Raw genomic sequence first — 13,017 nt, forward strand, 5'->3', positions numbered from 1 at the left:
AGACCACGTAGATTATGTAAAGTCAATGTGGATTTTCAACTGCCCGAGTGTAAAAATTACGTGCATTTTAAAAGAAGTATGGATTATAATAGTATCAAAATCTTCAATTTTTTAAGTTCTGACATTAAGCAATGTAATAATATTAACGATTTCTCAAAAAAATTAAAGTCATACCTGATAACTCGGCCATTTTATAATTTAAATGAATATTTTGATAAATTGTATAATTAAAAATAATGAGAATATATTTTGTATTATTAATTAAAGTTATAACATTAATATTTATGATATGATTGATAATTAATTATAAATGTAAATATATTGTGTGAATACTGTAAATAATTATAATAGTTAATGTAAGATTTTGCATGCCAATTACGGTGGAACATACCTTCATGTAATACAATTAAAATACTGACATGTAAATTTACAACACCAGTGTATGTTGAGCAAATAAATTATTTCAATTTCAATTTCAATTTCAATTTCAATTTCAATTATTTCAATTAAGTCCCACGGAAAAGTTCAATAAGGCTTACGATGTTGGGACTTACATAAAAAATATAAATACTGTATATATAGCTAGAAAGTACCCAAGACTGGAATATAATAGTATAACATTTTATCTGAGTATTAATTCGTTTTATTCCATAGGCAACCCTATCGTCCGACGCTTCGCACGTGCGGCTCGTTTCTTTGTTAGAATTTTGTAGGCATTTAAAAAGCGGCATTTCGTGAACATCAAAGCAGTGGGCCTTCTGTACTTGTACTATTATATATTCTGTGCTAGCGGGTAGTGGGTAAGTGACCCTGCCTTCTAAGCCGCGGTCCCGGGTTCGAATCCCGGTAAGGGCATTTATTTGTGCGATGAGCATAGATATTTGTTCCTTAGTCATTGATGTTTTCTGTGTATAATATGTATAACTTTATCACAGGGTGCCTTATTGTTAAATAAACTTAAAGCTCCGGCTGTACAAAATTAAGGACACAAGTGATAATAATAGAAAAAAAATACTAAAACTGAAAATAATAAAAACCGGTGTCGAAATAAGCTTGCTAGGGGAAGTATATGGTGGAGATAAATAATTTAAGATTTTGTATATTTTATAACATTTATTTATAAAGAAAATTCTTGCCAAAATGTGTTTGTTCAGTTGGTTCTTAATTTAGTTACTTACTGCGCTAACCGTGTGAAAACTGACCTATAATTCTCTTGTTCGACACCAATGCAATGTACAGAGCTCAGCGGGAAGCTAGGTCGCTTAAAAGGGTTCTAAGTAAATTTTCACACAAGTTATCTTAATTTTTAACTAGAAATTATACTATTAAAATACCCTAGGTACCAGTTCTCAAAAATATTTGCTTGCTCTAAATTACTGACTCTATGAATTTAATCTACCTAAATTGCAGCTGACGCAGTTGCCCTGACCATTAGAAGGATAAATTGGACCGACCTCTAAGATGGTGAACCTTCGGGATAGCTGTGGAAGGTGGCACGGGACCTCCCGGGGAATGTTGGCTGCACTGCGGAGACTTTTCAACCCGGAACGCGTGCCACGTGGACACCGAGACAAATGCGGCAGAGGCAGGCCGTCTTCCAGCAAACAGAACTCAGAACTTGCGCCGGTCACAAGGATTTCCAGAGTTAATAATATATATATCTATAAATATAATCCCGGCTCCTGAAAGCGACATAAAAATACATTAGTCTAATGCTCTCAAGACCAGCATGACAAAATAGAAGACAATCTAATAAATTAGCTCACCGCTAAAGGTCAAAGAAATTTCCTAGCGGAGCGCTCCCAATCCCACAGCAGAAGACAGATCATCCCTGTGAATAACCAAGCACATGGTCAGGAACAAACCCACAACGTTTCACGCCATTATGGAGTTGATCAGAACAATTCAGATACTTACTCAATCCGAGGATTATTGCAGGCCTTCTGCTTCCACCGTTTTGACCACCATGTGGTATGGTCTTGTGGAGAAAGTGCGTGTGCACCCAAAAGGGTCAAAAAGGAAATGGACCACCCATGATCATTAACCTATTTGCATATGGAGCAATCAAGGACATAGGGTGACAAACCCAGGAAGACATAATATATCGAATTAATATATTATATTTATTTGAGACTCCATCAGAGTCATGAAAGATTTACTATGATGTACATAGCAAGATTGTCACTCCAGACAGGCCTCTTATTTTGAGTATTTATATTACAGCATTTTGTTATGTATTTAAGATAATTTTCTGCATTATTTCTATATAATTATATTAATTTAATTTATCAAAATGTACTGGAGTAACAATTAAAAATCTCATAAAATGGGTTATTTTTAGCTATCTGGCAACCCATGCACAGATTATGCAGAAAAGTGCATACATGTGTGGATGCAAGTATTTTTGCACTAATTGAGGATTTGAAACAAAATAAAATTAAAGAAATTTCGATTTTAGATTTATAAAAAAATATTAATTACGACCAAGAAAATGTACTACGTTACAATACCTCCCTCCCCGATTTAAAGGTTCAACGTAGGTGAACCGCCCGCTGTCCCCAGCGGCTTTCATCACATTGAACTGTGAGGAACCAAGGTAACAAACAACCCTAAGGCAAGAAAACTAAACTATAATACTAAAAGAAATAGTATCCCAGAAGGACAATGAAAAAGGGAAAAACAAAACGAGGCTTCGAGATTTCATTTCAAAAAAAAATGTCTACACAAAACCATCAAAGCTTCCTAACTTTTAAACAATTCTACCATTTTCATCAACTTGCCTGAAAGGCCATATCCACAAAACTCAAAACTAAAAAAATCTCGAACCCACGTAACCAATAACGGCAGGTAAAAAAAACTATGAGGCCAACCGCGCAACACATAGAAGAAACCTCCGTAATACCTAACAACCAGTGAACGAACCGTTGGCGTTCTCAGCACAACGCGATGTAAAGCACCTTGTGCTAAGAAAGCCAATATCCAACGCCAGGACCGCTGATCAGCATTCCTTAAAATATACTCTGCTTGTCCGGGCAAAATGAAAATGTCTAGTCCATAAACTATGGGCCGACTCCGAAATCCAAAGAACCTGAAGTTCAAAAACAAAACAAAATCGTCAAAATCTAAGTTTCAGTCCCTCCTAGTTAAAACTCCTAAATATTCCAAAAGCGTGTCCCCGACTAACTTGTCGGAGGAAACGAAACGTCCAAAATCATGTTGCACAACACCCACAAAACATGGTATACCGTAAACAAAAACAAGGCGTGGCAACATGCGAAATAGTACCTAAACTAAAACGTTAGGTATTTAGCCTAACGACGCGTTACCTACAAGATACGCTAACAAAATACAAAAAAAACGTACTATTTCTGTGTTTGTCCGGTATGGTAGTACCTGACAAAATTTTTGCAACAAATGTTGTTATTTGGTCATATTAAAGACGGCTCTGACCTTGAGGTTGAGAGGCACAGTAGCTGGTGAGTGGTTTGTCGTCCTTGGCGGCACGACGACAGGTACAAGACGAGGGATCGTGCGTCCAAGGATAACTCTTCCAAACTCTTAACCAAACTATAAGTACCTACAACCCAATTCGATTTAAGACTGAGCACAGTATCGATCGCGCCTAACATACTTCACGCATTCATAATACCTAACATACATCACACAATGCAAACTTAGTAACGAAGCAGCTTTCCTGTTCGTCACGTTCCGAACAAAATTCGTGAATTAAATATTTACCGAATATTTAACACTACTAACGATTTCAACCGCATATGTTATGTTACGAGAGCTAGGTGATAGCAGTTGTCAACCCTGGCGGCAAAGCGACAAGCCCTATAGGCTCGAGGCTTTGCGTCCAGAGATGACTTCCACCTCAAAACCTGACTCCCGTTAATACCTACTTAAAGTCTTTAATATGCCACGACCCGATTGGTTGACCGTCCAACCTTTCGAGCTCATAAACTAATGGGGACAAAACCTTCTTAACTCTGCACGGTTCATACTTAGGTGCGAGCTTCGACATAAAAAACTTAGAAGCGTCACTTTGCGTGTACGTACGCTTCTGAACAATATCCCCAACCGAAAATCTCGCCTCTCGGCGTCTCATATTATAATACTTGGCATTTGTTTCATGTGCTTGCAACATACGTACCCTAACCTGTTCAAAAATATCTTTCAAACAACCAAATTCGCCCGCATACTCCTCTCTAGGTATACCTACACCATATTGTTTATCGGTATCTTTATAAAAGGAGCCGTTAATGACCGGTTCCCTAGCGTGCACTAAAAAGAAAGGAGAATACCCGGTGGTTTCGCTGACTGCACTGTTTATAGCAAACCTAATCTGGTGCAGTTTTTCGTCCCATGTACGGTGATTTTCCTTTACGTAAGACGCTACGGCGGTCATTACAATTTTGTTATAACGTTCCACCAAATTCACGTGCGGAGAATAGCGCGGATTGTAAAAAATGTTAGGTACGTTGTAGCGTTTCAATAACTGCTTAAACTCTGATCCCGTGAATTGCGCTCCGTTGTCCGAAATCACGGTTTCAGGTACGCCATGTTCCAAAATGACATGGTTTTCAAAATGCTTCGCCACCAAAGCGCTAGTAGCGCGGCGAAGTGGAAACAGCAGTGTATGTTTCGAAAAGCAACATGTAACAACCAACAAAAATGTATAACCTGCCCGAGAGCGCGGAAGCGGACCGACAAGATCTATACTAACTACCAACCATGGTCGATGACATACCTTTGGTTGTCCCATGAGGCCTGCAGTCGGTTTCTGCGAGTGCTTGTACGCTGCACAGACATCGCAAGCCTTTACGAACTCGACTACATCCTTGTACATACCGGGCCAAAAGTATGTCAACGCCAACCGGCGATGAGTTTTAAAAACACCTAAATGAGCTGCAGTTGCTTCGCAATGGTTTTGCTGCAAAACTCTCTTTCGATCACTCTTCTTCACCACTTCTTTCCAATCAAACTCTCGCAACAAATTATACTTGGCCTTCGAAAGTCTAAAAAGTTTCCCGTCCTTTAAACAAAAATTCGGAAAATTCGCGGGAAATGACCTACAGCCATTTACAATCTTGTCATACCATTCGTCTGGCTCAGCGTCATCATTCGTAACATTTATAGCGTCAACTTTCATAAGTCTCGAAAGTGCGTCAGGCACAACGTTAAGCGATCCCTTTCTGTGCTCAATCTCAAAATCGAATTGAGACAGTCTGCAACCCCAACGAGCTAACCTCCCTGACGGGTTTTCAAGGTTCATGAACCATTTGAGTGACGCGTGATCAGTGATCACTTTAAATTTACGCGAGCCTAAATATGCCTGAAATTTCTCCACTGAAAATAAAACCGCGAGAGCCTCCCTTTCTGTGGCGCTGTAGTTGCGCTCACATTTATTCAAGGCGCGGCTAACGTATGCAACAGGATGCTCAACACCGTCGATGGTCTGAGAAAGCATTCCGCCAATCCCGTAGGACGACGCATCACAATGTACTGTAAATTGTTTATTAAAATCCGGTACCGCCAAAATGGGTGCCGTAACTAAAGCGTTTTTTAAAGTTTTGAATGCTTCCTCTGCTTCTACAGACCATTCGAAAGGTGGCGCTTTCTTGCCCTGTGACGTAAGTTTATTCAGAGGAGCGGCTATCGATGCAAAATTTCGGATAAACCGTCGATACCATGAGCACGTTCCTAAGAATGCCCTTACGTCACGCGCGCTCGTTGGTGTGGGGAAGTTGAGAACGGCAGAGATCTTGTCAGGATCAGTACGCAACCCGAACTCGTCTACGACGTAACCGAGGTATTTTATAGACTGCCTGAAGAACTTAGACTTCTCATAATTAATGGTTAAGTTCGCCTTTTCCAACTTCGCCAACACACGATTTAGCAACCGTATGTGCGTCTGAAAATCTGATGAACAAATAACGATGTCATCGATGTAACAAAAAACTAAACCGTTTTCGATGTCGCTCGTTATATTATGGTCAATAAGGCTGTCCATGAGCCTCTGCTGACGCGCAGGCGCTCCGCAGAGGCCAAAGGGCATGACCTTGAACATAAACATACCACGACCGGGAACGCAAAAACTGGTTTTCTCCTGTGAGGCCTTAGCTAACGGGATTTGCCAGAATGAGGAACTTAAATCGATCGTGGTCAGGTATTTCGCTTCCTTCAAACTGTCCAAAATCTGGGGAATATACGGAATGGAATACGAATCTCCTTTCGTGATCGAATTTAACTTCCTGCAATCTAAACAAAATCGCCAATCACCGTTAGATTTTTTAACTAAAAGAGCCGGATTATTCCACGGACTCTCACAGGGCGTAACTACGTCCAACTTCAACATACGGTCTAACTCGGAGGCTAAAGCAGCGCGTTTTTCCGGAGACAAAGGATATTGTTTCGTTTTGATGGGCATGGCGTCGCCAGTGTCAATGGTGTGCTCCATTAAGCTGGTTCTGCCAAGCCCCTTCTCCTCGAACGAAATGTTTTTAAATTTGCCTACAACGGTATCCGCGAGTTCCCTCTCGGCCGCAGTTAAGTGTTCGTAAGACCGGATCGTGTTTACTTGTTCCGCACTTAAACCGTTACACATAAAATAATTTTCAGGTGGAGTCATACGTTTCGCATTTTTTAAAACGTCAGGCAATAAATCGAATGCTTTCCAAAAATCTACCCCCAAAACAACATGATTAACAATAGAGGGTACAACTACAAATTTAATAACCTTGGTAGCATTCAAAAAAGTAACCGGAACAAAAATATGCCCGATTGTCTCACAATCGACTCCATTCGCAACACTACACGACTTGGAGTGTGCCTCTTGAAGTACAAAACCGAATTTCAAAAAGTCCAAATGTGCATTGTTACCTAAAACCGACAATGCTGAGCCGCTATCGGCTAAACCGTAAACCTCAAAATTATTTACACCTATTTTTAAATATGGCCTAATATCATCTTTATTTGGTGTAAACAGAATCGTAGCAATCGAACTTAAATTATTATTTTGTGTAATCGATTCTAAATTTAATCGATTCACTTGGCCATTAAACTTGCTGCGATTCTGCCTTAGGCGTTTTTTGATTGTTGTGGTATTGGTTTCTGAACGTTACCCTTTTGACAACAAATGTCACACTGTGACCGTACAGTGTCAGGCTTGCCACAACCGTAACATTTAAACGAACCATTTTTAGGCCTTTGTTTACAAAGCCTGAAATTGTGATTAGTTTTGTTGCATTTGTAACACACCGGCCGCTGTGGCTTTGAAATATTAAAGTCATTAGTTTTAAAATGTTGCTTTCTCTGTTGCAAAGTGTTACACTGTGGCACCGAACCGTCAGACTTCCTCGCGAAGCTTTGTTTTTCAGCAATAGCGTTTACTTGTTGATGTTTGGAACTGGAGGCCTTATACACATGATCGCGACAAAGTGTATGTTCACTAACCTTCGGCGGTTCTACAAATAACTTCGCCCTTTGCTGTGAAAACTCAACCTTTCGACAATAAGTCTTCAGTTCGGCGACAGAATGGATGTCTACCAATGCTAACTGCTGTGTAAAATGTGGTCGAATGTTGTGCAACAAGATGTCAAGCTTCGCTTCCTCCGGTAAGTCTGACTTTAATCTAGCAAACATTCCTGACATTACTGCAAAATACAAATGAATGGGCTCGTTCTCGCCCTGTGTCCTAGCCTGAATTTCCTGTTTCAACCTAAAATCATAATCACCAGGGACAAACTCATCTAACAAGAGTGACTTTAACTCTTGCCAGCTTGAAACCGAACTCTTAATACCACGGAACCATAATAAAGCACCATCAATAAACAAGTGAGGCGCGGCCTTAAATAATTTGGAATCTGACACACCATTTGCCTCTTTTAATTCTTCCACACGCTCCAAAAATGAGCGCGGGTCTGTCAATCCATTAAATTTGACTTGCCATTTAGAAATGTTCAAGTCACTCGAGCATTGTACACGCATTTCTCTAAAACTATCTATTGGCATTTCAGAACTACCGGCCGAAGCTGAAGCACTTGGGTTCGAACCCTCAGCGACACCAACTGGTGCTGCAGTTCCCACAAGTGGACCTTCAATTTCCGCCAGCAGACTCTCCAACCTGGACTGCAAACTGCACTTCGTAAGCAACAGTGCCTGGTCATCCTCTTCGGGCTGGATCCTAGCGAGACGATGATAAATATGGTACCCTAATGCCTTCGCTCGGCTCAAGGCATACCTCTCCTTGGACTCACTATACTTCGCGACAAGGGACGACAAATCATCAATCTTCCTAGCCACAATATCAAGTTCCGTGTCTGCCGCTAGCGAAGTTTCTAAAATGTCTTCGCTTGGAGCCTCGACAACAAGAGCCCGAAGCTGTTTCCTCAGAGCATCTACTGTACTGGCGGGAGTCTCTGAACGAATTTTTACCTCATAAGTGAGCTCGTCTTTCAACAATGCGTGAAACTGAATATTTCTCTCCATTTTGCTAAATGTAAAACTAATTCTTGAGAATACTGGTATTACAATGCTCTATTATGTAAAAGTGTGTACTTTAAACTATAAATTTTCTTTTAAAAAATTCAAACCTTGTTTTATTTGAGTTACTTTTTAAAACAGTCAGCTGACTGACAAAATCTAATATTCTTTCTAAACTTGCCAAAGTCCAAACACAAAACAAAAAAAATATGTGTCCTAAACAGTCTTAGAGTTACAAGCCACAAAAAAAACAAAAACCAAATGCTTGCTGGCTCTAAGCTAAATATAAAATCTAGTAACACAATGATAAAGCTCTGGCAAATTTGAAAGTCAGTGCAACTACTTTTAATCAAAACCCTGGTAAACTTTTGCTTACAAGTGCAGGCAACTTTTAGTTTTCCAAAAAATATTGTAAAACGTTCAAAATAATAATAAAAGTTTCAAGGCGACACAAATTATAGAAAATGCACACAAAATTATTCAAATTTCCAACTATGGAAGTCAATGCACACTAACACGTGTTCAACTTTCTTTGACACTTGTATAACCTTAAAAATGGTTACGTAATCACTAAACTTTCTCCTTTCTAAATATATAAAAAAATGTGCAGGAAATCAACAGAAATGCACTTCAATAATAACACAAAAGGAATATTTCATAGTCTAAGAGCAAGCAGCAAAAACAAAAGGTGAGTCATACAAAAAAATTCTAAATATTTCTCTGGTACCAAAATTCCATAAAATTCCTTCAGCAAGCTTTTAAATTCAAAACTTTGGGCGCCAATTATCACAGGGTGCCTTATTGTTAAATAAACTTAAAGCTCCGGCTGTACAAAATTAAGGACACAAGTGATAATAATAGAAAAAAAATACTAAAACTGAAAATAATAAAAACCGGTGTCGAAATAAGCTTGCTAGGGGAAGTATATGGTGGAGATAAATAATTTAAGATTTTGTATATTTTATAACATTTATTTATAAAGAAAATTCTTGCCAAAATGTGTTTGTTCAGTTGGTTCTTAATTTAGTTACTTACTGCGCTAACCGTGTGAAAACTGACCTATAATTCTCTTGTTCGACACCAATGCAATGTACAGAGCTCAGCGGGAAGCTAGGTCGCTTAAAAGGGTTCTAAGTAAATTTTCACACAAGTTATCTTAATTTTTAACTAGAAATTATACTATTAAAATACCCTAGGTACCAGTTCTCAAAAATATTTGCTTGCTCTAAATTACTGACTCTATGAATTTAATCTACCTAAATTGCAGCTGACGCAGTTGCCCTGACCATTAGAAGGATAAATTGGACCGACCTCTAAGATGGTGAACCTTCGGGATAGCTGTGGAAGGTGGCACGGGACCTCCCGGGAATGTTGGCTGCACTGCGGAGACTTTTCAACCCGGAACGCGTGCCACGTGGACACCGAGACAAATGCGGCAGAGGCAGGCCGTCTTCCAGCAAACAGAACTCAGAACTTGCGCCGGTCACAAGGATTTCCAGAGTTAATAATATATATATCTATAAATATAATCCCGGCTCCTGAAAGCGACATAAAAATACATTAGTCTAATGCTCTCAAGACCAGCATGACAAAATAGAAGACAATCTAATAAATTAGCTCACCGCTAAAGGTCAAAGAAATTTCCTAGCGGAGCGCTCCCAATCCCACAGCAGAAGACAGATCATCCCTGTGAATAACCAAGCACATGGTCAGGAACAAACCCACAACGTTTCACGCCATTATGGAGTTGATCAGAACAATTCAGATACTTACTCAATCCGAGGATTATTGCAGGCCTTCTGCTTCCACCGTTTTGACCACCATGTGGTATGGTCTTGTGGAGAAAGTGCGTGTGCACCCAAAAGGGTCAAAAAAGGAAATGGACCACCCATGATCATTAACCTATTTGCATATGGAGCAATCAAGGACATAGGGTGACAAACCCAGGAAGACATAATATATCGAATTAATATATTATATTTATTTGAGACTCCATCAGAGTCATGAAAGATTTACTATGATGTACATAGCAAGATTGTCACTCCAGACAGGCCTCTTATTTTGAGTATTTATATTACAGCATTTTGTTATGTATTTAAGATAATTTTCTGCATTATTTCTATATAATTATATTAATTTAATTTATCAAAATGTACTGGAGTAACAATTAAAAATCTCATAAAATGGGTTATTTTTAGCTATCTGGCAACCCATGCACAGATTATGCAGAAAAGTGCATACATGTGTGGATGCAAGTATTTTTGCACTAATTGAGGATTTGAAACAAAATAAAATTAAAGAAATTTCGATTTTAGATTTATAAAAAAATATTAATTACGACCAAGAAAATGTACTACGTTACAACTTGTATATTATATAATACATATATGGTTGTCTGAGTATCCACAATACAAGCCTTCTTGAGCTTACCGTGGGGCTCAGTGAATCTGTGTAAAAAATGTCCTTTATTTATTTATTAATTATTTATCTACTCTCACTTCTTTGGGAAAAAAACTATTGTTTTCTTAATAGTAAAAAAGTAAAGTTATGTAATTTTTTTTATGAATTTGTGTTGCTCCTTGGCCTGGCCTATTAAATTATTAGAAATTCCTGAGGTACATTTTTGAGCTCTTTCTTAAGGATGTCTGATTGAAAAACTCAGATAAAAGCAATGTGCTGGGTTTCACGTTGCTACTAAGTTTCCTTGTAAAAATACCTAGCATGTCTGCGTCAATATATTTCCACACGAAAGTTTGCAAAAATTGTTTTGTTATTACATAATAAATATCCTCATTTATTATCTGTAAACTTCGATATACATACCTAATTAACTAAATCGAAGGCGCGGCGTTCTGATTTTAAAATTGGAGTAAATTTTTATTAAAGACATGACCTTGATTGAACATCTGTTACAACCGTGGGGTTCCAGGTCAAATCAAGTCACATAACTAGGTAGGTATACTCTGTCAAACAAGTCTGTCACTAAATAAGAACAAAGAAAACTATAGGTATCCTTTTCTCTAGCACCCTAAAGAAAAGGATGCATATAGTTTTCTTTGTTCTTATTTACTGACAGACTTGTTTGACAGAGTATATGTGACTTGTGTATGCAATCTGTCAGTTCAATCTGAAAATTCTGTCAGTTTGAACTGACAGGTTGCATACGAATCTTTTTTAAGATTATGAATTTTTCAGACTGTCTGTGGTACAGTCAACCAATTTGATTCCTAGGCCACTCTAGAACCATGTCGCAATGAATCAATTTGTGACATTTTACATGACAAATCTTTTATGACATGTTTATGACATGCGCAATGCATGTCATATTGACATCTCGACTTGCGAACATGTGTCAACGATAATGAATAGGAAAGGTTGAGGAAAGGAGTTTGCTTTTTTTAAATTATAAATAAGCTTACTCTTGGCCACAGACTAACCAAAGGCAAAGACGGCCTACGATCATCCTACGATGGAGTGAGCGCGCCCAGAAGATGCCTGTTCACCCTATATTTGACGGTTGCCAGGTTATATGACCTCGGAAATATAGCCGCCGATAAGGAATTCCACTCCTTGGCAGTGCGCAGAAGAGAAGCAAAGCTTGCTTGTGTATCAATAAATTATTTTATTAAATATCGAAAAGGAAATTTACTTTTATGTGAAAACTTCACTGAAACAGGCCACGGGAGTCTGGTGACCATTTTAAGTAGGTAAAAAAATTCTCAATTCGCAATAATATTTATTCAAGTATAATTTTCTGGATAAATTAACTTCAATATTCCGTAGTATCTATGATGTTTTTGTAGAAGCTTAACTTTGATTAAAGTAAAATAGCGGAAGATACGGCACGTCATACTAATTGTCAGCTATTAAATGGCACTACTGGGCACTACACACTACTACATACAAGCAGACACACACAGCTATGTAAATTTACGCTATTGAACGACAGAGAGACACACCGATTTATTCCGACGGTAGTGCGAACGAGACAAACGCGCGCATCGAGATGAGCCTCTTTCCTAGTGTCATGTCAAAGCTCTTTAATAAAGATTTAAAAAAAAGAAATGTCATTGCAAATAATCAAGAAGCGTCAGCAGACAAATTGGAGTATAAGAATTATGCAACATATTTTTTATGAAAACAAAATAAATTACTTATTATTTATTACTTTACTATTTTGCACTGTGGAGCGATGTTTGGTTTGGTGTAAGTAGGGTTACCAAAAAAAACATAATTATAAGTATATTTTTTAATATTTATTACGTCTTATTTTTAAACTAAATTATGAACTTATTCACCAAAATTTAGATGAGGCACTTTTTGCCACAACTGTCAACAATATCTTATTTGATACAGACATTAGAAAAAAGCGCGTGGAGTTCCTCCGCGTGAAAGAAATGAAACTTCGTAAAATTGAAATGAAAATATAAGAGCTTGATGACATGTATCTCACTTAGGGTTGCAAAAAATACGGTTTTTTCTGGCTTAAAACAAACATGAAAAAAAAAACCGTGAAAAAAAAAGTTTTTTTTT

This window comes from Leguminivora glycinivorella, chromosome 12 (assembly GCF_023078275.1).
Source record: "Leguminivora glycinivorella isolate SPB_JAAS2020 chromosome 12, LegGlyc_1.1, whole genome shotgun sequence".
Taxonomy (NCBI): Eukaryota; Metazoa; Arthropoda; class Insecta; order Lepidoptera; family Tortricidae; genus Leguminivora; species Leguminivora glycinivorella.